The sequence below is a fragment of the Malus domestica genome, chromosome 13, assembly GCF_042453785.1.
Source record: "Malus domestica chromosome 13, GDT2T_hap1".
In the NCBI taxonomy this organism is placed as follows: domain Eukaryota; kingdom Viridiplantae; phylum Streptophyta; class Magnoliopsida; order Rosales; family Rosaceae; genus Malus; species Malus domestica.
The window spans coordinates 39353899-39378495 of NC_091673.1; the positions used below are offsets into that span (position 1 = coordinate 39353899).

General features: G+C 41.8%; 2 long non-coding RNA genes and 1 pseudogene across 2 annotated transcripts; 1 reads left to right on the plus strand and 2 right to left on the minus strand.

The window, feature by feature from the left end:
- Positions 1–120: 120 nt before the first annotated feature.
- Positions 121–21357, minus strand: LOC139190986 (receptor-like kinase TMK4; annotated as a pseudogene).
- On the minus strand, positions 8123–12922 carry LOC139190523 (uncharacterized). Its single transcript, XR_011574786.1, has 2 exons — positions 8213–12922; positions 8123–8154 (listed from the first exon to the last, which is right to left on the minus strand). It is a non-coding gene; the product is annotated as an uncharacterized lncRNA (long non-coding RNA).
- On the plus strand, positions 17791–20078 carry LOC114823493 (uncharacterized). Its single transcript, XR_011574408.1, has 2 exons — positions 17791–19731; positions 19889–20078. It is a non-coding gene; the product is annotated as an uncharacterized lncRNA (long non-coding RNA).
- Positions 21358–24597: the final 3240 nt, after the last annotated feature.

Sequence of the window (24597 nt, forward strand, 5' to 3'; positions counted from 1 at the left end):
ATCCAAGAATCAATAACAGAAAGTTTTTAGAGGTTCTTGAGGTCTACTGACAAAGATCGTGGAAAGAACGAAAAAAAAAAACCAATAAATACAATAAACTTGTGATACCTGCTGCTTTACTCGATCATATCTTCCTCATCCCAACCCTTTCGGGTTTCTTTTTCTAGGTTCCACAATGTTATGGTCTCTATTTCTTTTTTTTATCATCGACAATCCATTGAATCAAACGAGTCAGCAAATCCGGAAGGTTTTGAAGGGATGCTTGATTGAGTTTGAGAGAAGGACATATCCTCAAACATCCTAGAAGTACCTTCATTGGCTTGCCATCTTTGTAACGCTTGCGGAAGGCTCATGTGCAGGTTGATGCCAGAGTTTTCTTCTTCTTCATGGGTGGTCGGTTTCCAGTGCTCAACAAGAGGACCCAGGATGTTGACAGCATGTCCCATGTCTGGTCTCTGGTATGGCTCACGAGCAGTGCAGTTTCCTGCCAGCTCAGCAACTTTGTATAGGCTCTCCATTGTCTCCTCATCGGGGTCAAGAGTTTGGTCAATAGCCTTTGGAATGTTTTCTTTGTTGACAAGGACTCTGCGGAACCATGAGACCAAATGAGTCTAGAGCTTTTCTACCACTCATTAACTCCATCAAAACCACTCCGAAAGCATAAACATCTACTTTTGTAGTGACTCTGCCAGTAGCTGATTATAGGAACACAAATCACATCAATGTTGTAGCATAACGACATAACTACAATTAAATCACAGACAAAAACGTAAATTCACAATTTTAAAGTGACAACAAATTGACAAAACTCTTTAATAGTAGCAGTTCTCAGTGAATTCAAAAGTCCAGTTCAACAAATTACTGAAGGGTATTATATTGTCTCTTTTCCTTCCTCGTTTGAGGTTCTAAAATTTAGTTAAAACAAAACATGCAGGAGACAAATACTATTTTCTCCTCCGAAAGAATTAGATGACATGTTTGATGCAATTGAGTGGCAATATTAACTTTGCAGGTTTGCATACATATATAAGTTAGCTTAATGATGGAAGTCTGGAATGATTGAAGCTAGGCAAATGCACGATTCCTTCAATTCATAGATGAAAATCTAAATGTCCCAGCCAACCTTGTCTCAACAGAATACTTCCCGTCGGGGGCATTTTTAACCAAACCAAAGTCAGAAACCTTGGCCCTCATGTCATCGCCCAATATTATGTTTGAGGGCTTTAAATCTCTGTGAATAAAACTTTGTTGAGCCAAGCTGTGCAAATATTCCACTCCTCGTGCCACATCCAATGCTATTGTTACCCTCTGCTTCCAAGTTAGTGGAGACACTCCAGTCTCACGCCATTCAAATAAATGTTGTGTTAAAGTCCCTTGTGGCATGTACTCATAAACCAAAAGTCTCTCGTTGCCATTGATACAGGATCCCAAAAGCGCAACCAGATGCCTATGCACTACTACAAAAGGGGGTTATAGTGTCGTAGGGTGGTGTCGCTTTAATCTAATATAGTGGCGAATTAGGCAGTTGCAACACTAATTGAACATGACGTCGGATTTACTGTCGCTTATAAGCGTCATAAAATGTTTATGTCGCTTTTAAACCGACGTAAACATACATTTTAATAATTTTTAAATACTAGTGTCGCTTTTAAACCGACGTAAACATTATTTTAATAATTTTTAAATAATAGTGTCGCTTTTAAGCGACATAAAGTATTTTTTAAATACTAGTGTCGCTTTTAAGCAACATAAATTATATATATATATATATTAAATTAAATTTTATATCCCTAAAAACGATAATAATTATATAAATATATATATATATATATATTAAATTTGATTTTAAAAAATTGGTGATCATTGGATTGGGATTCCATGGCTAGTTGTATCCGAAAAGTAGCAAAAGAGGTATTAGGAGAGTCCAAGGGCTTTGCCCCACACCAAAAGGAATCTTGGTGGTGGAATGAGGAGGTACAAACAAAGGTGAAGGCTAAGAAGGAATGTTGTAAAGCCTTATACAAGGAGAGGACCGATGAAAATGGTGAAAGGTATAGAAAAGCGAAGCAAGAGGCGAAGAAAGCGGTCAGAGAAGCTAAGTTAGCGGCTTACGACGATATGTATAAACGACTAGATACCAAAGAAGGAGAGTTGGATATCTATAAACTAGCTAGAGCAAGGGAAAAGAAGACAAGGGACCTAAACCAAGTGAGGTGCATCAAGGATGAGGATGGAAAGGTTCTTGCTACAGAGAACGCGGTTAAAGACAGATGGAGAGGTTATTTTCATAATCTTTTCAATGAAGGACATGAAAGGAGTGCTTCTTTAGGGGAGTTGAGTAACTCAGAAGAGTGTAGAAACTACTCTTTTTATCGTCGAATCCGGAAGGAAGAAGTGGTTGTAGCTTTGAAGAAGATGAAGCATAGAAAAGCAATAGGCCCAGACGATATACCAATCGAAGTGTGGAAAGTTTTGGGAGAGACAGGTATAACATGGCTCACTGACCTTTTCAATAGGATTTTGAAAACGAAGAAGATGCCAAATGAGTGGCGAACGAGCACTTTGGTGCCTATCTACAAGAATAAGGGCGACGTACAAAATTGCATGAACTATAGGGGTATTAAGTTAATGAGTCATACAATGAAGCTCTGGGAGAGAGTCATTGAGCATAGATTGAGGCAAGAGACACGGGTTTCGGACAACCAATTCGGGTTCATGCCAGGGTGCTCAACCATGGAGGCAATCTATCTCTTACGAAGATTGATGGAAAGATATAGAGATGGGAAAAAGGATTTACACATGGTCTTTATAGATTTGGAAAAAGCGTATGATAGGGTCCCAAGAGACATTCTTTGGAGGATCTTAGAGAAGAAAGGAGTACGAGTAGCATATATCCAAGCTATAAAGGATATGTATGAAGGAGCAAAGACTGCCGTAAGAACTCATGAAGGACAAACCGAAAGCTTTCCCATAACTGTAGGATTACATCAAGGCTCATCCTTAAGTCCTTACCTTTTTGCGTTGGTAATGGATGAGTTAACAGGACATATTCAAGATGATATTCCTTGGTGTATGCTTTTCGCAGACGATATAGTGCTGATAGATGAAACTCAGGAAGGGGTAAATGTAAAGCTTAACCTTTGGAGAGAAGTGTTGGAATCTAAAGGTCTTCGTCTAAGCCGATCAAAGACAGAATATATGGAGTGCAAGTTCAGTGCAGATGGAGGCCAAAACGACTTAGGGGTGAGGATCGGAGATCAAGAAATACCAAAGAGCGACCGTTTTCGTTACCTAGGATCTATCTTGCAAAAGAACGGAGAATTAGATGGAGATCTCAACCATAGAATACAAGCTGGATGGATGAAGTGGAAGAGTGCATCTGGCGTGTTGTGTGACCGCCGTATGCCACTGAAGCTCAAGGGAAAATTTTATAGGACGGCAATAAGGCCGGCGATGCTGTATGGCACAGAATGTTGGGCGGTGAAGCATCAACACGTACACAAAATGGGTGTAGCGGAGATGAGGATGCTTCGTTGGATGTGTGGGCACACGAGAAAGGATAAGATTAGGAATGAGGATATCCGGGGTAAAGTAGGAGTAGCCGAAATTGAAGGAAAGATGAGAGAAAATCGGTTACGGTGGTTTGGACATGTGCAAAGAAGGCCTACTGACGCTCCGATTAGAAGATGAGACTATGGGACAGAGGTTCAGGGCCGAAGGGGTAGAGGCAGACCTAGGAAAACTTTGGAAGAGACTCTAAGAAAAGACTTAGAGTACTTGGATCTAACGAAGGACATGACACAGGACCGAGCACAATGGCGTTCTAAGATTCATATAGCCGATCCCACTCAGTGACTTGGATTTTCCAAGTCTCCAACCGAGAAGTTTTCCTCACTCGAAAAATTAAGGGAACACTACACCAACCTACATGCTCCACTCAGAAAGCTTCAACATACAAGCTTCAACAAAAGAAAATTCAAAGAACTTAGCGAAGAAGGCTTTGGTGTATTTAACACAATACGTTGAAATGAAGGAAAACTTATTTATTGATATCCCCGATAAGCTACAAATATGTACATATACATGAGTCAAAATAAACAAACAAGATGGAGCCTTCACAAAGGTTGCTTGGGAGAAGTCTCAGCAGTCGGTAGAGCCCCAGAAAGAGAAGGCATCGGAGGGGGATCATTCGGAGCCTCAGTACTGGACAGAACCCTAGAAGGAGGAGGCATCAGAGGTTGATCATTTGGAGCTTCATTACGCGGTACAGCCCCAGAAGACGAAGGCAATAAATGCCTTTGGAACAAACCCACAAATCTCTGATGATCAAGTAAAACCTGACCATCAGTTTCCTTCATCTGGTCAAGCTTCCTCTTCATGTTTGTAGCATAGTCATGTGCGAGCCGGTGCAACTGTTTATTCTCATGCTTGAGCCCTCTAATCTCCTGTTTGAGACTCATCACTTCGGCCGCCAATGATTCAACTTGGCGGGTTCGAGCAAATAGGCGTTGGGCCATATTAGACACAGAACCTGCACACTGAACACTGAGAGCCAGTGAATCCTTAACAGCTAACTCATCAGACCGTTTGGAAAGTAGTCTGTTATCTTTGGGAGTGAGAAGGTTCCTGGCCACCACCGCAGCGGTCATATCATTCTTCATCACGGAATCCCCAACGGTAAGAGGACCAGTAGGGGAGACGAAGGATGGGCGCCATATGTTGTCTGGAGAAGGCGGGGCTGCCTCTTCAACAAGGTTCAAGTCAAAACGACGGTCGGAGGGGCCAGACATTTTCAAAGGTATTGAAGAGAGAAGAGGTCGGACAAATCAAGATCTTAGAAGTGCAAGAATGGAGCTTCTACTGGTGGAGATTCAAGTGTGCTTTGGAACTTAATGCCAGCCCCTATAAAAAGCTGCACTCGACGGAGCTTCAGACATCGAAGAGGCGCCTGCTCAGAAATCGAAGAGCGTTTGCTTTCTCAAAAGCTGGGCTGCTTAGAGACCACGAGGGTTGATCTCATAAATCGAAGAGGTGTTTGCTTTCTCAAAAGTTGGGCTGCTCAAAGACCACGAAAGCCGATCTCAGAAATCGAAGAGGCGCTCGCTTCCTCAAAAGCTGGGCTCCTCAGATACCACGAGGGCCGATCTCAGAAATCGAAGAGGCACCTACTTTTCCAGCTTTGTCAGCACCTGTCACACGCACACTCAGCTTTGCGGAAATTATGGGTATTCTGTCGAAGACTTCTGGGGAAGTAGAAAACACATGAATCTTACTGTCCAATCACCCACTTCCCACACGCAGCAATAGCTCATGGGTACCGCAGATAACTTTGCCAAAGTTCTCTGCCAAAGTTGAGCACGTGAAGCTTGCAGCTCCCACTACATCGCTCTGACCAAGAAGGGTAAAAGAATAGCAAAGAAACAGCACTAACAAAGTTTAGACCCATAAATTTTGAAGGTCTAGCTACCATATTATTACCCACAAGGGTAAAGGAACAGTACCACTGTTGGATAATTGGAAAGTCCCTGTGTGTCAACCTCTGTGCCTCGTGGCAAGGTAGACTAGCAAACATGCCCAACCTTTACTCACATTCGAGAAAACACTCTCAATAAGATTGCTTGCTCCAAAATCGAAGAGGCACCGTCCTCCGAATCTCGAGAGCCAGACTCCCAACATGACTACTTTCTCAAAAATCAAAGAGAGGGTAAAGGAACAGTACCATTGCTGGATAATTGGAAAGTCCCTGTGTGTCAACCTCTGTGCTTCGTGGTAAGGTAGACTAGCAAACATGCCCAACCTTTACTCACATTCGAGAAAACACTCCCAACAAGATTGCTTGCTCCAAAATCGAAGAGGCACCGCCCTCCGAATCTCGAGAGCCAGACTCCCAACATGATTACTTTCTCAAAAATCGAAGAGACACTGCTCCCCGAATCTCGAGAGCCAGACCCCCAGCATGATTGCTTTCTCAAAAATCGAAGAGGCATCGTTCTCCGAATCAATCGAAGAGGCGCTCGCTTTCTCAAAAGCTGGGCTGCTCAGAGATCACGAGGGCCGATCTCAGAAATCGAAGAGGCACCTTCTTTTCTAGCCTTGTCAGCACCTGTCACACGCACTCAGCTTTGCGGAAATTATGGGCATTCTGTCGAAGACTTCTGGTGAAGTAGAAAGCACATGAATCTTACTGTTCAATCACCCACTTCCCACACGCAACAATAGCTGATGGGTACCACAGATAACTTTGTCAAAGTCTCTGCCAAAGTTGACCACGTGAAGCTTGCAGCTCCCACTACATCGCTCTGACCAAGAAAGGTAAAAGAATAGCAAAGAAACAGCACTAACAAAGTTTAGACACATAAATTTTGAAGGTCTAGCTACCATATTATTACCCACAAGGGTAAAGGAACAGTACCACTGCTGGATAATTGGAAAGTCCCTGTGTGTCAACCTCCGTGCTTCGTGGCAAGGTAGACTAGCAAACATGCCCAACCTTTACTCACATCCGAGAAAACACTCCCAACAAGATTGCTTACTCCAAAATCGAAGAGGCACCGCCTTCCGAATCTCGAGAGCCAGACTCCCAACATGATTACTGTTGATGCACAAAACCGGATGGTCTTGGAACAACGTAAATCCGACCGTGAATCTGCATAAAATGTAAATGACACAAGAGTTATCGTGGTTCACCCCAAGGTTTGGGCTACGTCCACACTGATTATGTATTTATTTGAGGGAATAGAGAGGGAGAGGGTGAGAGCTTCTGAGAGTTTCTGAGGGTGAGAGAGGGGATCTCAGGCCTAGGAATTGGCCTCTGAGGGTGAGAATGAGGCCCCCCCCAATTGTGAGGGTGAGGAGGCCCTTTTATAGAATAAGGGCTCCTCACCTAATTACATATTTGCCCCTTCTTTTATCCCATAATTACATTTAAGTCCCCCAAGTATTTGTACGAGATCTAAATACGAGGCCCTAAATATGGTATAAACAGTAGTCCCCCAAGTCTTCAGTCAAGAGAGTCTTTTGGCTGGAGACTTGAAATTCAGTCCATGTGTGGGCCGAAGTAACTAGATGTCGTCCTGAACTGGTACTTGATATGAGGCGGTGCTCAAAGTGAAATGATGCTCAACTATAAGTAGCACATGCTGCGAGGCCGCTTTGCTTGTAGCTTGAGTTGCCTTGGTTGGCTCGGCTTGTGGTGTTGAAGGTGAGGGAGTCCCTTTTATAGGATAAGGGCTCACTCCTCAATACATAAGTGATGGGCTAGAGTCCCCCAAGTATTTTTCATGAGTGCTCTCTAAAAGTGAAGGAGTCCCTTTTATAGAATAAGGGCTCGCTCCTCAATACATAAGTGATGGGCTAGAGTTGATGCTCGCGGCGAGGCGGTTGCTCAGCTGGCGGCGTTTCTCTCTAATGAAGGTGAGGGAGTCCCTTTTTATAGAATAAGGGCTCACTCCTCAATACATAAGTGATGGGCTAGAGTCCCCCAAGTATTTTTTATGAGGGCTCTCTTGAGGCCCAATATATGGTACATAATGTAGTCCCCCAAGTCTTCGGTCAATAGAGTCTGTTGGCTGAAGACTTCAAATTGAATCCATGTATGGGCCGAAGTGGCGGTTGTTAGGAGGCGATATTTGTATACCTTGCACTGAAGCTTTGTAGGTGAAGCTTTGTAGGTGAAGCTTTGCAAGTGAAGCTTTGAAGCTAGAGCTCTGTAAATGAAGCTTTTAAAGCTAGAGCGTTTGTAAATGAAGCTTTTGAAGCTAGAGCTCTGTAAATGAAGCTTTTGAAGCTAGAGCTCTGTAAATGAAGTTTTTGAAGCTAGAGCTCTTGTAAATGAAGCTTTTGAAGCTGATTGACATGAGTGATGCTCATGAATGTTTATGTTGATTGACATGAGTGATGCTCATGGATGTTGTCATGAGTGATGCTTATGAATGTTTAACATGAGTGATGCTTATGAATGTTGACATGAATGATGGTCATGAATGTTTATGTATGATTATCATGAGTGATGCTCATGAATGTTTATGTATGAATGACATGAGTAGTGCTTATGTATAATTTGGAGTACTAGGCGTACTTTTGATCACCTAGTTGGTGCTATTTTGGGCTTATGGGCCTTCGCTCTCCACAACATGCCAGCCCATTTATTTTGGGCTTTTCCTTTTTTTTTTTTTTTTTTTTTTTTTTTTTTCTTTTTTTTTTTTTTTTTGACCCTCTGATGGGGTTTATATATATTACCCTCTGATGGGGTTTATACAGATGTTTCCGAAAGATAATAAAAATAAATTACATCATTCGGGTGAGGTGTTTATTCCTTGCTTTTGCAGTGTTTTTCTGCTCTGCCTTAACTTTCTACCGCACTCTCTGTCTTTTGCTTTCTTCTTTGTGAGCACATGACCCCTCCATGACTGCACCACTTTTTTCTTTTTCTTTTGCATTGTCTCCCATGTGCTCTCGAGGAGGGCCTCCATTTTCTTTTTCTTTTTCTTTTGCACCTCTGTCTCCATGTGCTCTCGAGGAGAGCCTCCATTTTCTTTTTCTTTTTCTTTTTCTTTTGCTTTCTTAGTGACATGATGGCTGGATTGCTTCACACTGGTGTGCAATTGGCGCATGCCATCTCCACAAACTTCTTCAGACCCTTTCCTCCTTTTCCTTTTTCTTTTCTACTTTTGTTCCCACTGCTTTTGTTTTTTGCTTTCTCTTTTCTTTTGCTTTCGGCATGCTGGGATCTTCACTGCTTTTCCAGTCAGATGTCACCAGCGGTGGAGCCATGGACGTGGAACAGGAACTGCCGCGGAGAAAAGATCGCACTTTCCATTTGGTGGAGGTATCTGGTCCTGATCTCCATCTCCTGGAACTTGCCTAGGAATTGGCTCCTTTGAATCCACAGTATTTTTGGGAAAAATGGGTTTCTTTTCAGTTTCATACCCATTCTACTGTTCTTTTAAGACCTCACTGTTTTCTTTTCATTTTCATCCACGACGCGAGCGGGCGACAACTCCACACCGTTCTTTAAGACCCCACTGATACTAGGGAAGCAAAACACAACCGTTTAACCGGACCCAGTCTGAGCACATGCTATCAAGTCGCGGCCAGCCATGGCTATCGGAATAGCGTGGCGCTGAATCGGCGTGGGCTTCACGTACTTGCACCGGCCAAATCGATCTCGACAAATGTGTCCACCGGTGGTGGAATGTCCTCGTCGCTCACCTCCACCGGGATGTCTTCGTAGGCGTCGAAATTGATACCGCCATTTCCATCGCCTGCGTCCTCAATGATTTTGAGCTGATCAAATTCCTCAGAGAACCCAAAAGCAGAAAACAGGAACGTGGCGTCTTCGATGAGGTTCTGATCGCTAGAGATTTGGAGGGATCGATGGATGATGAAGGCGTAGAAAGCAGCTGCGTAGAGAATCAGAGATCCCACCTCTCATTTCAACAACTTCATAGCTCTTCCATAGAGAAAGAGAGAAAGACAGTGGCACTGTCGCAGTCCACGGCCGGGTCAGATCCGCCGCCTAATCACCGCAGTTGAGCATCATCTTAAGGACTGGAATATGATCTCCACAATGTTCTTGCTAGTATCTTCAGGACCCAATTCAGAAACTGCATGTCTAACAGCCTGGTAAAGCTCCAAGTTCTCAGCTTTCATGAAAATCTCACCACATTCCGGACAAAGACAGATGCTCCCCCTCAGAGAGAGGTCTCTAGTAAATCCAAGAACATGATTAACCACCATCCCCATTAATTTCATGGAGTGGAGCTTTCATGGATCTGCTTGAAGTCTTATTGCTGTGGCTGATCACCGCGTGCTTGCCAGAACTTCACACCTCCGCCATGCTCCCGTCGCGGGCCAGCTCTCCGTTCGACGCGCTGAGATCAACGGTCGGCGCCAATCCGCGTGTCTCGCTGTCCTCCCCGTTGTCCTCGATCAACATCGCGATGAGCTGAATCTGGCTGGTAGTGAGCGAAACGAACCGGGAACCGAAATGTGGAGCTTGGTGGAGAGTTTGGAGGATTTGCTGCCGGAGTAATGGAGGAAAACCAACTCGCCAAATGGAAAGCCGGGATGCTTCTTGGGGACAAAGAGATCGAGCAAATCCGTTGGAGGTAATCCAGCCTCTTCGATCTGGGTCTCAGTTCGATGAAGACCGTAGAAGTGGGTCCCTCTTCAATGGGACCCCCTTTCCAACGAAACCATTTCAGCTAGCTTCTCATTCCCATGGATTCACACAAAGCTTTTTACGGATTTGGGTTTTGGATCTTCTTTTCTGGAAAAGCCCAGTGAGGTTTTTTGGGTTTCTTGCAGATTTTGTAGATTCACAGTGGAGGTGAAAATTTGAGAGAAAACCGACATAGCTTTTCGTGTCGATTCCCACAGACGGCGCCAAATGTTGATGCACAAAACCGGATGGTCTTGGAACAACGTAAATCCGACCGTGAATCTGCACAAACGCTCAAGAACACGAAGAACACAAAGAACACAAGGATTTTATCGTGGTTCACCCCAATGTTTGGGCTACGTCCACACTGTAGTTGATTGTGTTTCTCTGTATGTGTATGGATACAAGTGTTTGGGGGAAGTCCCCCGGAGAAAGGAGGGTGAGGGAGAAGGAATGAGAGCCTCTTGAATTGTATGAGTTCTCTCTCTCTAAAAGTATGAGAGCTTTGAGCCTTGTAGGATGGCTTGGCTATTTGCCTCCTTTAGAATGAGGGGAGGAGTCCCCTTTTATAGAATAAGGGGTTCCTCCTCTTTTACAAAGTATGGGCTTTAGTGTGAGGCCCAAATATACGAGGCCCAATATATGGTACCAACAGGAGTCCCCCAAGTCTTCAGTCAAAGGAGTCTTTTGGCTGGAGACTTCAAATCCAATCCATGTACGGGCCGAAGTGGCTAGATGTCTTGAACCAGTATCAACCCAAGGTAATGCTCAACATAAAGCAATACTCGGCTAGAGGTATCACACGTTACGAGACTGCTCGGCTGGAGGCGATATTCGTTGCGAGGCTGCTCGGCTAGAGGCTATGCTCGTTGCGAGACGGCTCGGCTCGTGGTATTCCTCATTGCAAGTATCTACTTTATGTCGACATGCACTCAGTATGAGTTGATTCTCGACATGACTCGGGTCTGCTTGTCGGGTTCGCATATTGGGTCTATGTGTCGGATCCGCGGATCGGGTCCGCAAGTCGGATCTTTGAATCGGGGCCATACGTAGGGGCATCGAGTTGGGACTATCTGTAGGGTCATCGAGTTGGGTCCAGGCACATAGGTGTCCCAATAAGCGAATGTCCGAGCAAGTGGGTGTCCGGTCAGACAAGAGATCACCACAAGCACGTGGCTCATCAGTCTATAAGTTGGTAGACCTCGTTAATCAGCAACAATGTTGATCAGTGGACCTAGTTGCTCAATAATTCCTGACAATAAATGACAGTATAATCATGAGCGTATAATGAATAAATATAATAAATACGTAAAAGAAATATGGTAACAACAATTATTTAATATGTATATTTCTTATAAGTGTAAAACCTTGCCATGCGTATTATAGCATAGTTTTAGGTTATAAAAGTGGATTAGTTCTTTTGGATTTGAGCTGATAATTTCAACATAATTTAAAATGCATGGGTGTGGCAACCCACATCCACTTTCAGCATCTGTTGTAAACCCACCATCAGTTAGTGGAAAACATTCAAAAAATAAAATAAAGATATCATCATTGTTCCACCATCACACAATAACCTGTACCATTTGATAAATATTAAATAATAAAAAGATATCATCATTGTTCCACCATCACACAATAACCTGTACCATTTGATAAATATTAAATAATAAAAACAATTGAATTAGGTGAATGACTTATCTTTTTTCACGTGTGGATCTGACCGACAGGGCTCTTCCCTTATCTTATCTTTTTCAAAATTATCATGAGTGGAAAAACACAGATGGGTATGGAAATGATGTTGTTGGAGACTTTCTTCCCCACTGAGTCAAAAGATAAACAGCATGCCTGGCTCTTTCGGCCATTTTCTTCCCCGAGAGCTTGCTACCCTTACTCCGGTTGCATCCGTATTATTCCATCTGCCTGGAAAACCATGGTCAGAGTGTCGGAGGGCAAAACGGGAACTGAAATGGGCTGCTCCGGCTGCTCGCTGCTGAAGAGCACTCATGTCACGGTGCTGATGGCTGACTGTTCCCGTTGGATGGTCTGTGTCTGGAGCAACCAATGCTCTGGGCATATATGGTTTAAGAAGTTTGGTTTCCAAGTCACTCCTGACTCTCCTCTAAAAAATGACAGGAGCATATGGAGCTTGTGTGGTCAGTGCTTCATTCTCCGTCACAGCACTCGCAGCCATAATTGATACGGTTTTCTGCGATATTCTCTGACCTTCTTGCTCTCTCTCTCTCTCTCTTTAGACGAGGGGTGGATGAGAGAGAAACTGTGGTGCTCGATCTTGGTGACGGTGTTGTTTCAGGTGAGCACAGTGAGCTCCAGAGAATGATCAGACGGCGGAGAGTCTTGAGGTGGGTACTCCACTTCTGTCGAGAACCGTCTCGCCAAAATTGTGTGAGGATGGTGGTTGTCTTTTGGGAAAAGTGGAATTGGACAAGTGTGCCAGTCGGCGGTCGAGACGGTACTCTCCGGAGACGGTCTTTTGGGTTTTGCCGACGTGTCGCAAGGACCACGACGCTCACTGAAGCACTTGGGTATGGCGGCAAGTTTACATTGATGCACTTAGGAGTCTTAACCAGGTACATAATCTCCAGATCCAAGCAATTGGAGATGGTGGCGAATCTTTTACCTCTCGCTCATCTTATCCGATTCCTCTGCGTCGATTTTTTCAGATTGTACGAAAAAATTATCGTTCAAGAGATATGTGCAGATCGGACAAGTTATTCTCGTCACCCACGGCAGGCTCGTCGTCATCGTCGATGAATAGACCAAAACAGGGCTCTGGTTGATGCACCTGGTAGCTTCTGAAGTGATCTTGAAGTGAAAAGAGGGCCTGAATCCGACGGGCCTTCGTCAGTCTCGTGGATCGTGCTACTGCTTCTGGCGGTGCATGCTTGCTGCTGAGGAAGAGAGCAAGGGACTGACCTCCAACTTTCAGTCTCATCAGTCTTGTTGAGAGACGCTTGTTTTCTAACAGAGTGGAATTCATTTGATGAAACATGGTCAGAGAGAGAGAGAACTCTGTGTCTGTTTGAGATTTAGATCTTTTCAGTTTCTGGATTTTTGCAGATTCACGACGGAGATGAAAAAATGATAGAGAACCGACATAACTTTTCGTATCGTTTCCCACAGACGGCGCCAAATGTTGATGCACAAAACCGGATGGTCTTGGAACAACGTAAATCCGACCGTGAATCTGCATAAAATGTAAATGACACAAGAGTTATCGTGGTTCACCCCAAGGTTTGGGCTACGTCCACACTGATTATGTATTTATTTGAGGGAATAGAGAGGGAGAGGGTGAGAGCTTCTGAGAGTTTCTGAGGGTGAGAGAGGGGATCTCAGGCCTAGGAATTGGCCTCTGAGGGTGAGAATGAGGCCCCCCCCAATTGTGAGGGTGAGGAGGCCCTTTTATAGAATAAGGGCTCCTCACCTAATTACATATTTGCCCCTTCTTTTATCCCATAATTACATTTAAGTCCCCCAAGTATTTGTACGAGATCTAAATACGAGGCCCTAAATATGGTATAAACAATTACTTTCTCAAAAATTGAAGAGACACTGCTCCCCGAATCTCGAGAGCCAGACCCCCACCATGATTGCTTTCTCAAAAATCGAAGAAGCATCGTTCTCCGAATCTCGAGAGCCAGATACCACATACCACTTTTTCAAAGTGCTCTGACAGAGTTAAAACATGTGAAGCTGGCAGCTCCCACTACCGTGCTATGACCAAGCAGGGTAAAGGAATAGCATTACTACTTGTTGTTAGGGAGACTCCTATATATGTCGACCTCCATCCCCAACGGACAGGCAGACCTGCAAAAATGCTCAACCCTTCCTCATATCTGAGAGGGCACTCCCAACGAAGCCTTTCGAAATATTCAGCTTTCTTTCCCCCCGATAATACCTCTGCAAACAAGCTATACTAGAGCAAGAATATCTCATATCATCAGGGTTAAAAGCAAGAGTATCCCATATCATGCTTTTTCCCTGTCTTTTCCTTTGGCCTTGTTTTTACCTGCAAGACAAGGAGAAAAAGAGCAATCAGTCAGCACTTGAAATCAAGCTCCCAGCCAGGAACTGACAGCCTGGAACCCCTTACCTGATTACTTACCTGGCATTGCTCTCGAGTACTCATCTTCAACATCTTATGTTGCCAGGGAAGATACCGCATCTGCTTGAGGAACAGATAGGGCAAGTGCGAAGGATACAAGGAAGCATGTGGAGACAAGCGTAACAGCACACATGCCGATCCATCCATTACTCTGTCAAAAGCAAAAGTATCCCATATCAGCAGGGTCGAACGTACTCTAGATTTGATGGACTTGTTTTGACCCTCAAATTCTTCAGTCGGCCTTGTACTCTGGAGGAAACCAGAAAACCCTCCAGCTCAGTTCAAGAATAAGCCTGTGGAAAGTTACTTCTTCAAAAGCAAAAGTATCCCATATCATCTCTTCTCATTTTTCTTCTCTTTATCCTTCATGCTGCTGCAAGATGGGGAGAAGGTGAACAATCAGCCGGAGCTCTGATTGCTTACCTTGTCTGTCACCTCTTTCAGCAAATCCCCTAGCTCGGCGACTTGGGGGACTCCTACTACATGGTTTGTATCGCGCTTGACCAAGCCTGAAACTACAAGTAAGCTTCAAGTGAAATTGATACATTACCTTGTGCATCTCCACCAGTTAAAGATACCACCCCTGGATGGAGGAAGAGTACTTCCAGAGAAGCTGCCACATCTACCTATGAGACAGATAAGGCAAGTCAAGATGATACCACACTCCGATACTTAGAAGTTTCGTGATTACGAGATCATTCTCCCACAATATTTCCCAATGTCATTTGTACTCTAATGTCATTTGTACTAAATCATTCACTTGTACTCACTAAAGGAGAGCTTGAACCTATGTACTTGTGTAAACCCTTCACAATTAATGAGAACTCTTCTATTCCGTGGACGTAGCCAATCTGGGTGAACCACGTACATCTTGTGTTTGCTTTCCTATCTCTATCCATTTATATACTTATCCACACTAATGACCGGAGCAATTTAGCGAAGATCACAAAAAGCGACCGTTTTCGCTACCTAGGATCTATCTTACAAGAGAACGGAGAATTAGATGGAGATCTCAACCATAGAATACGAGCTGGATGGATGAAGTGTAAGAGTGCATCCAGCATGTTGTGTGACCGTCGTAGGCCACTGAAGCTCAAGGGAAAATTTTATAAGACGGCAATAAGGCCAGCGATGTTGTATGGCACAGAATGTTGGGCGGTGAAACATCAATACGTACACAAAATGGGTGTAGCAGAGATGAGGATGCTTCGTGGGATGTGTGGGCACACGAGAAAGGATAAGATTGAGAATGAGGATATCCGAGGTAAAGTAGGAGTAGCCGAAATTGAAGGAAAGATGAGAGAAAATCGGTTCCGGTGATTTGGACATGTGCAAAGAAGGCCGACTGACGCTCCGGTTCGAAGATGTGACTACGGGACAGAGGTTCAGGGCCGAAGGGGTAGAGGAAGACCTAGGAAAACTTTGGAAGAGACTCTAAGAAAAGGCTTAGAGTACTTGGATCTAATGGAGGACATGACACAAAACCGAGCGCAATGGCGTTCTAGGATTCATATAGCCGACCCCACTTAGTGGGAAAAGGCTTTGTTGTTGTTGTTGTTGTTGTTGTGGTGATCATTGGATTGGCTTAAATATACATACGATTCAATTTCTTAAGTGTTATACATACAAAATAAATAAATTTAAATCTACTTAATATATATATATATATATACACACACCATTGAACTTGATTGAATACGAATTCTATGAAACTAATTTCGACAGTTATAAACGAAAAATCATGATTTAACGGTTATTTTAACTCCGATTTTGATGATTTTTTACAGCTACACTCCTTGACCCTATATGAATACAATGAATGGATTCGATCTTCAAATTAAAATATTTACACAAGTGGATACCACAAAATCTTATGTTATACTTAATGAAAGTATAAATAAACTCTAAGTGTTAGTCAATCTATTGTTTTGATGGGATACGAATTCTCCGAAACTAATTTCAACGATCTCAACCGTCAAACTTGTTTGCATATGCTTCGAGATTACATCAGCAAAAAATCACAAAAAACAAACATTCAGAGATCAAGTAACGGGACAAAGCTTTTCGACGGTTATAAACGAAAAATCACGATTTAACGGTTATTTTAACTCCGATTTTGATGATTTTTTACAGCTACACTCCTTGGCCCTATATGAATACAATGAATGAATTCAATCTTCAAATTAAAATATTTACACAAGTGGATACCACAAAATCTTATGTTATACTTAATAAAAGTATAAATAAACTCCAAGTGTTAGTCAATCTATTGTTTTGATGGGATACGAATTCTCCGAAACAAATTTCAACGATCCCAACCGTCAAACTTGTTTGCATATGCTTCGAGATCACATCAGCAAAAAATCACAAAAAACAAACATTCAGAGATGAAGTAACAGGACAAAGCTTTTCGACGGTTATAAACGAAAAATCACGATTTAACGGTTATTTTAACTCCGATTTTGATGATTTTTTACAGCTACACTCCTTGACCCTATATGAATACAATGCATGAATTCGATCTTCAAATTAAAATATTTACACAAGTGGATACCACAAAATCTTATGTTATACTTAATAAAAGTATAAATAAACTTCAAGTGTTAGTCAATCTATTGTTTTGATGGGATACGAATTCTCCGAAACTAATTTCAACGATCCCAACCGTCAAACTTGTTTGCATATGCTTCGAGATTACATCAGCAAAAAATCACAAAAAAAAAACATTCAGAGATCAAGTAACGGGACAAAGCTTTTCGACGGTTATAAACGAAAAATCACGATTTAACGGTTATTTTAACTCCGATTTTGATGATTTTTTACAGCTACACTCCTTGACCCTATATGAATACAATGAATGAATTCGATCTTCAAATTAAAATATTTACACAAGTGGATACCACAAATTCTTATGTTATACTTAATGAAAGTATAAATAAACTCTAATTGTTAGTCAATCTATTGTTTTGATGGGATACGAATTCTCCGAAACTAATTTCAACGATCCCAACCGTCAAACTTGTTTACATATGCTTCGAGATCACATCAGCAAAAAATGAAAAAAAACAAACATTCAGAGATCAAGTAACAGGACAAAGCTTTTCGACGGTTATAAACAAAAAATCACGATTTAACGGTTATTTTAACTCCGATTTTGATGATTTTTTACAGCTACACTCCTTGACCCTATATGAATACAATGAATGAATTCGATCTACAATGAATAACTGATTATATTTTAGGAGAAACTTAATATTAGTCCAATTTTATGAGCCATTATTAGTTATAATCCAATTTTGTTTAATTTATGGGTTAGGTCTAGTGATTCATTGTCCACATAAGCTTATTTGTATTCTCTTGCCAAATTTACCCTTAAATTGACCAATTAAGTAATTACTGTTTGTTAAGTTTGTGATTAATGTTAATCTTATCCTTAATTATAGGATTATCCTTTTTTTTTTCTTCTTCTTCCCCAAACCGTTCATTCTCTTTTCTTGTTTCAATTCTCTTTCTTGTTTCTCCCTCACAATATCTTTCTCTTCCTGCGTTATTTTGCCCAGTAATGTTCTTCCATAATATTTTTCTTCTCCTCCTCCTTCCATAAGGATGATCAATATACATTTGATTGGTTTTTTATTATTATTATTTTTTTAAAGAAATTGCATTAGTCAATCTTGTGTTTTGGGTTCTTCGTCTCATTTTTTTTTTTGGCTTCATTCTCCTTTTATATTTTTTTGAACTTTGAAGTTCTATCGAATTAGCATTTTCTCTAGTGTTTCCTCCCTCAATATCATTTTTCTTCACGATTTTTTGTTTTGTTTGTATCTACCTATATCACTGGTCATTTTTTAAATCTTTTTATATTATACTGTGTGCATGTATCATGAATAATTGTATTTATCTACCTATATATATAACATATTTTGTTGATAATCTATCTAAGATTAATTGTGTTATCTACCTATTTATCACAAATTAATTGTGTTATCTACCTATACAATATGTTTTTGTTCATAGTCTATATGTATCACAAATTATTTTGTATTATCTATCTATACAATAGGTTTTTGTTCACAATCTACCTCTATCATAAATTCTACCTACATCACAAATTTTTTATCTACCTCTGGCAATGTTTCTTTTGATTTTTTGATAAATTGGTAAGATTAGTAATAATGTGTTTTTAATTAGAAAACGGGTAGATAAAGGTATTTGAAGATTCAAATTTTAAAAATTCAAATTTAAAGAATTTTCCCGGTTTTTTTTGCACGGGGAAATGGGTTGGACGAGCTCTTGCAGACTGTGTCAGAGTTGGCGTCGGTTTTAACCGACGCAAACTCTCATTATTTCGACGCTACACAAATCTATCAAGCTAACGTCGGTTTTATCCGACACAACCCTGTCAGTAAAAAAATGTTAGACCTTTCATTCAAAAGTGTGTCAGAGCTAGTGTTGGTTTGAACCGACGCAAAGTCATCATATTTCGACACAAGCAATTTTTATCATTTGTCAGATATTACTCCGGTTTTGACCGACGTAGGGTGTTCATTGTTCAACACAAGTTGTAGCTACTGTCGGTATTAACCGACACTAAGTTTTTATCCATATTTAAACCTCGTCTTTCCCCGTACTTCTGCGCTTCCATTTCTCTCTTATATTTCTCCTCTGGTTTACTCCTTCTCCTTCTCTTTCTCCCATTTCAGCCTTACTCTTTCCCTCAACTTGTATAATCACAAATGGAACCCGTCTATTACACGCTACCTTCTGGGATCCTCAACCGCGACAACAGGTTTCGCAATTTTCCTCGCCGTCCGGGAGCTGACCGGCGATAACAACAGCCTGATCCTCACGAGATTTCTGCTTCACTACCTGTAAATCTCAGTTCTGAGAAAACCCGGGAATTCGAATTCGAAATGTGAGCTCCGGGGCAAGCAGACACGGCCGTTCATAGAGTGATATTGGTGCGCAGAAAGGTCTTTTCATGCAGAGCTCTCTTTTGGGTTTTGAGTATTGTGCCTGGGTTTGGTACGAGCAAAGATCTCCAACTTAACAGCAGCTTAAGTAATTTTTGGAAGAGAACAAAGACTGAAGAATCGATGGTAGGTCCTTTAAGCTTCAACAAAACAGGAAATCGAAAGTCAACCAGTTCTGGTAACGCTCCCCGCTTCATCAATTTCCAGCCAAGGGCAGTAAACGATGACCAACTGTTCCAAGTGTTCCATTTTAGCCATACCCCTGCCTCTCCAACTTCCAACTGCTGTGACTGTTAACCCCAAAATCCTAACTCCGCTATTTCTCCGCCCAGTGCTCCAATGGCCTCTCGCTGCAAATCTTTCTCGAAGCCGGCTTTCTCTCTTCTCAAATCTGCCGTCAACAAACCAGCGTTCAAGGCCACTCCCATGTCTTCTCTCCCCTCCACCCGCCTGTCAATCAATCTCTCAAGGTACGCAAAGCTCTTCAAACCTGTAAAATTCTCAGTCTTTGGGAAATTTTCAATTGGTCATTGTCGAATTTTTGGATTTCAGGTCGTTTTCTCAATTGGGTTTTTCCTCAAATAAGCAAAGCTCTTGACATTTTTTTCCGATATTTTTGAATTTCAGGCCGATTCCGCAGTTGGGTTGTCTACAATCTCTGCTTCCGCAGTGGCAAGAATTTGAATGTATTGTCCATTTTGAAGAATTGTATCTAATTTTAAATAAATGTGGAGGATGAATTTTTGTAAATTATATGGAATGTTAGATGTAAAACATTTGTATATTATGGCACTATTTTTCTTTTGAATTATTTTTATTATTGTTTGTTTTGGCCTAAAATTGAAATTTATTATTTCGATTATATAATTTTTTTGAGTTATAATATTTGAGAACAAATACAGAAACAGATTTTGGCTTTTTTTTTATTATTATTACCAAAGGTGGTGTCGCTTTAAACCGTCACTAGTTTGCATATTTTATTTATTTAATTGTTCTCTAACGTCGCTTTAAACCGTCACTAGTTTGCATATTTTATTTATTTAATTGTTATGTAACGTCGCTTTAAACCGACGTTAACATCAGCGTCGCTTTAAACCGACGCTGCTTAGTGGCGGATTAAGCGAACAAAGCGACACTGAAACCCTTTAGTGACGGTAGCAATGGCGTCGCTATTCCAATCCGACATTGCAGTGTTTTATGTCGGATTTTTGCCAAATTTCCGACAGAAATCAGGTTTCTTGTCGGTTTTTGGTCCACCGGTGATAGCCTATATTGTAGTAGTGATGCCTGACCTTAGTAAGGACCGCAATTTCTGCCTGAAACTCGTTCAATCCCTTAGTTCCTACTGCCACAGATTCCATCCATTTGACGGCAATTTTAGTCCCATCATGCAATTCGCCTTTATAAACAACTCCAAATCCTCCTCTGCCTAATATGTTGTCCTCGCTAAAATTGTTTGTCACTTGTCTAAGAACTTGGATCGAAATCGCAACATTTCCACCCTAAAAAACGTGAAGGTCACCGCTGCTCTGGCTTTGCAGTTCACTTGTAACTCCATTGTACCCATTTGCGCTACTCATAACATCACTCTTAGCAATTTCTGTCCCATTTGATGGATTATCCACCCTTCCAAATTTCCTATGCTTTTTACTAGTATAGCATTTGAAGGACACAAACAATACCACCACAATGAAAATTATAACAGCAATAACTATACCAGCAATCATAGCAGGCAATACTGAAGAACCATTCGATACCAGAGCTGTACTCCCACTAGGAATAGTTCCATTAGAACCAGAACCCGACGGAGTGCCTCCTCCCCCTCCAGTGCTCGGAGTTGTCCCAATCAACACATTACCATTTGTAATTAACTTCACCGTAGATGGAAATTTTGGAATTGCCCCACTTAGATTGTTGTTGGAAACATCAAGAAGCTGAAGTTGAGCCAAGCTTAGCAAGCTATCTGGTATCGACCCAACCAAATTGTTACGACTCAACACCAAATTTTTCAACGATGTCAGATTGGCAAAAGCAGGGGAAACGGTCCCATTGAAATGCTTGTTCTCAAAATTCATTGTGAAAACTGTTTGCACCATACTTGACCAATCCCAAAATTACTGAACACCGGTCAACGTTATACTATCAAGGACCCAGAAGAGTTTCCCTCCAACCAGGAGGCCAATCACAGCGCGACATGTGTCGACATCAGAAGCCAATCATAGCACAACACATGTCAATATCAGAAGCCAATCACAACACGACACGTGTCAATGTCAGAATGAAACTAGAAACTCTCTTCTATAAATAGAGATCATTCTTTCACAATATTTCCTAATGTCATTTGTACTAAATCATTCACTAGTACTCACTAAAGGAGAGCTTGAACCTATGTATTTGTGTAAACCCTTCACAATTAATGAGAACTCTTCTACTCCGTGGACGTAGCCAATCTGGGTGAACCACGTATATCTTGTGTTAGATTTCCTGTCTCTATCCATTTACATACTTATTCACACTAGTGACCGGAGCAATCTAGCGAAGGTCACAAACATGACATTTTCTGTTGTACCAAAGTCCCCACTGATTTTGTGCATCAACATTTGGCGCCGTCTGTGGGAACAACACTTATTCCCACTCGCTTCAGCTTTGTTACGGTGGTTTCCACCATTCGTACGCTCTCTTTTGACTAGGCATCCCTTTACAACATGGAGAGCGAAGGAAGCCACAACATGCAGAATGACACCCCTCTTGCACTTGGTGCGAGGCAACGAAAGAAGGAAGGAAAAATGGTTGCTCTTCAAGCTAAAGTCGATGAGCTAGAAGCTCAGAACAACAAGATAGCAATGAAGAATGAGGTCCTCCAAGAGCAGTATGAGAAGCTCTTTGAGACGCTTCACGAAACTAGGCATACTCAAACACGCGAGCTCGTTACCCTTGTGGAGATCAACCATCATCTGGGTGCCCCCCAACACAGAAGGTTACCTTCCTTCGACATGGGTATCCCTGATGAGGAGCAAGCTAATCATTAGAACATTGATCAACATGAGATTTCTCTCAACCCAGCAGCTTCGACCCGAAGCAGGAGAAGTGGAGGAAGACACCTCCTTACAAAAGGAGTGGAAGGATCGAAAGCCGTCTTTCGCGACTGTCGAGATTTTCTAAAGCAACGTCAAGACAATCCTATCCATGTAAGCTCGAAGATCAATGACCTAAGGGTCTTTAAAAGACTCAGTCCCCTCCCATGTCCCAGGCCAGCTACCAATTTGGGGAAGAGGCAACAAGTCCTAGAGAAACATGAAGGTATAGGGGACTCAGAGATGTTCCGACAAACATACCTTGGAAGTCAGTACGGAAAATCCAAGGAAAAACCACATGCTCTTGATCAAACCTTCATACTTCCAAGAGAAGATGGAGATTTACGAAAGAAAGCTCCAGTGGTACATGACTCCACTCAGGACCTTCTTGTCCTACAGCTTCTTAAGGAAGTAAACAAGTTGAAGGCCGGACGACAAGTTGACATACCTGATTGGAACCAACCTAGGCCTGGCCCTTTTACAAGGAGGATCCTCGACATCCCCCTCCAAGTAAAGACAAAGCAGAAGCTTGGCATGCAACTCTATACTGGAAATGAGGACTCGATTGAACACTTTAACCTTTTCGAGTCCACCATGGCATACCATATGCACACCGATGGAGATCGATGTCTTATCTTCCCCTCTACCTGTTGGAAATGTGCCTTAAAACCAATCATATGATGATACTTTACGGACATTTCACATGTTAAACTAATATAGTTTAATTTAAGGGCAAAGGTTATTTTTTGAAGCCGTCTCATATAAATGTTATACGCTTAAATGATAAGTCCAAGGAATATGTAATTGGGAGAATGCGATCTAAAGAAGTTAGATTCATGAGACCATTCTCTTTCGTATACATATCGTAAACGTCCCTGATCATAGGATTGCCAATTGGGAATTGACAGTCCGTTAAGATCAGTATGTGCTATGTCTTCTCTTAGGGAGAGTGATTGGTCTCAAGTCATTGGTGTGCTTGACACCAAGACAAGTACGTAGGTGCTCCATAAAGAATGAGTTCACTGAACGCGATCAACAAGGAGTTCTCATACTCATGTCACATGAGAACTCATGGTTGGGATAATGCAAAGTAGTCATTTGACCTGAGGCATCATAGTTGTCTTATGGTTAGGTCCTTGATCTTTGACTATGTCAAAGTCACTCCATCCGAGGGTGTCCATGACATAGTTGGGGTTAAGCCTCTATGATATGATTAAGAATCTCTAGCCAGAGTATGAATGAGATTTAGGAAGTTGTTCCAAATCACATTCAAGGTAATCATATAAGTAAATGATCACATTGGATAGTAGACATGAATAAACTATCAAACCAAACAATGTGGTCAAGAGTCTTGTATTAGAGAAAGACCGTATTGCATTGTAATCCTAAACTGAATAGGTTCTCCACCTCTTTTGATTAGGTTAGGTTCTTCACCTAAATTTCAATTCACAATTGATTTGAAAGAGTTCTAATCGCCCACTGCCTCGCTAAAAGGAACCTAATGGATCGTACACCGTGTAAGGTAGAGATTGAAGAAACAACAGAGATGAGTAAGGATAATTAAATGGTTTAATTATTTATGGCTAGGATTAATTAATATGTTAATTAATCAAACGAATAAGTTCGTTATAGACCTCGGGTTAGTTTTGGGCCGCAAGGCCCAATGGGATTTGAATGTCAAGCCCATTAACTCAAGTTGTATGACAACTTGAAACCATAAAGGACTTGAAAGCCCAATGAACCCTTAATGGCCAGCCATATAGAGAGGGGTAGTGAACTTGGCTTAATTGCAAGTTTGCCACTCAATTGTGAGGTGGTATAAAGGCAACTTTATAGCCATTTCATCCTTAGGGTTTGTTTTGGAGAAAAGATGAGAACACAAGCTCCCTTTTCTCTCTAAGAGGCTGGCCACCCTAGAGGATTTTAGCTAGCAATCTTAGTTCCTCTAGGTCATTCATCTCTTCTTCAAGTCCTACCTTGGTGTGGGGACTTAGAGGTTCTCAACTTTGGGAACTTGGAGAATCCTTTCAACCATCCTCATCCAAGAAATCCATGGAGCTAAAAAGCAAGGAATGAAGGCCTTCTCCTTGGGTGATTAGCCTTGGCTTATGCAAAGAGGAATCAACAAAGGTATAAAATTTCTCAACTCACTTTGTTCTTGAGTTGAGTCTTGGTTCACATAACTACTAGGCTTTGAATTTCATGGGTAATGTTTTGTTTTGAGTGCATACAAGCATGATTCCGCCTTTAATTGTTAATTGC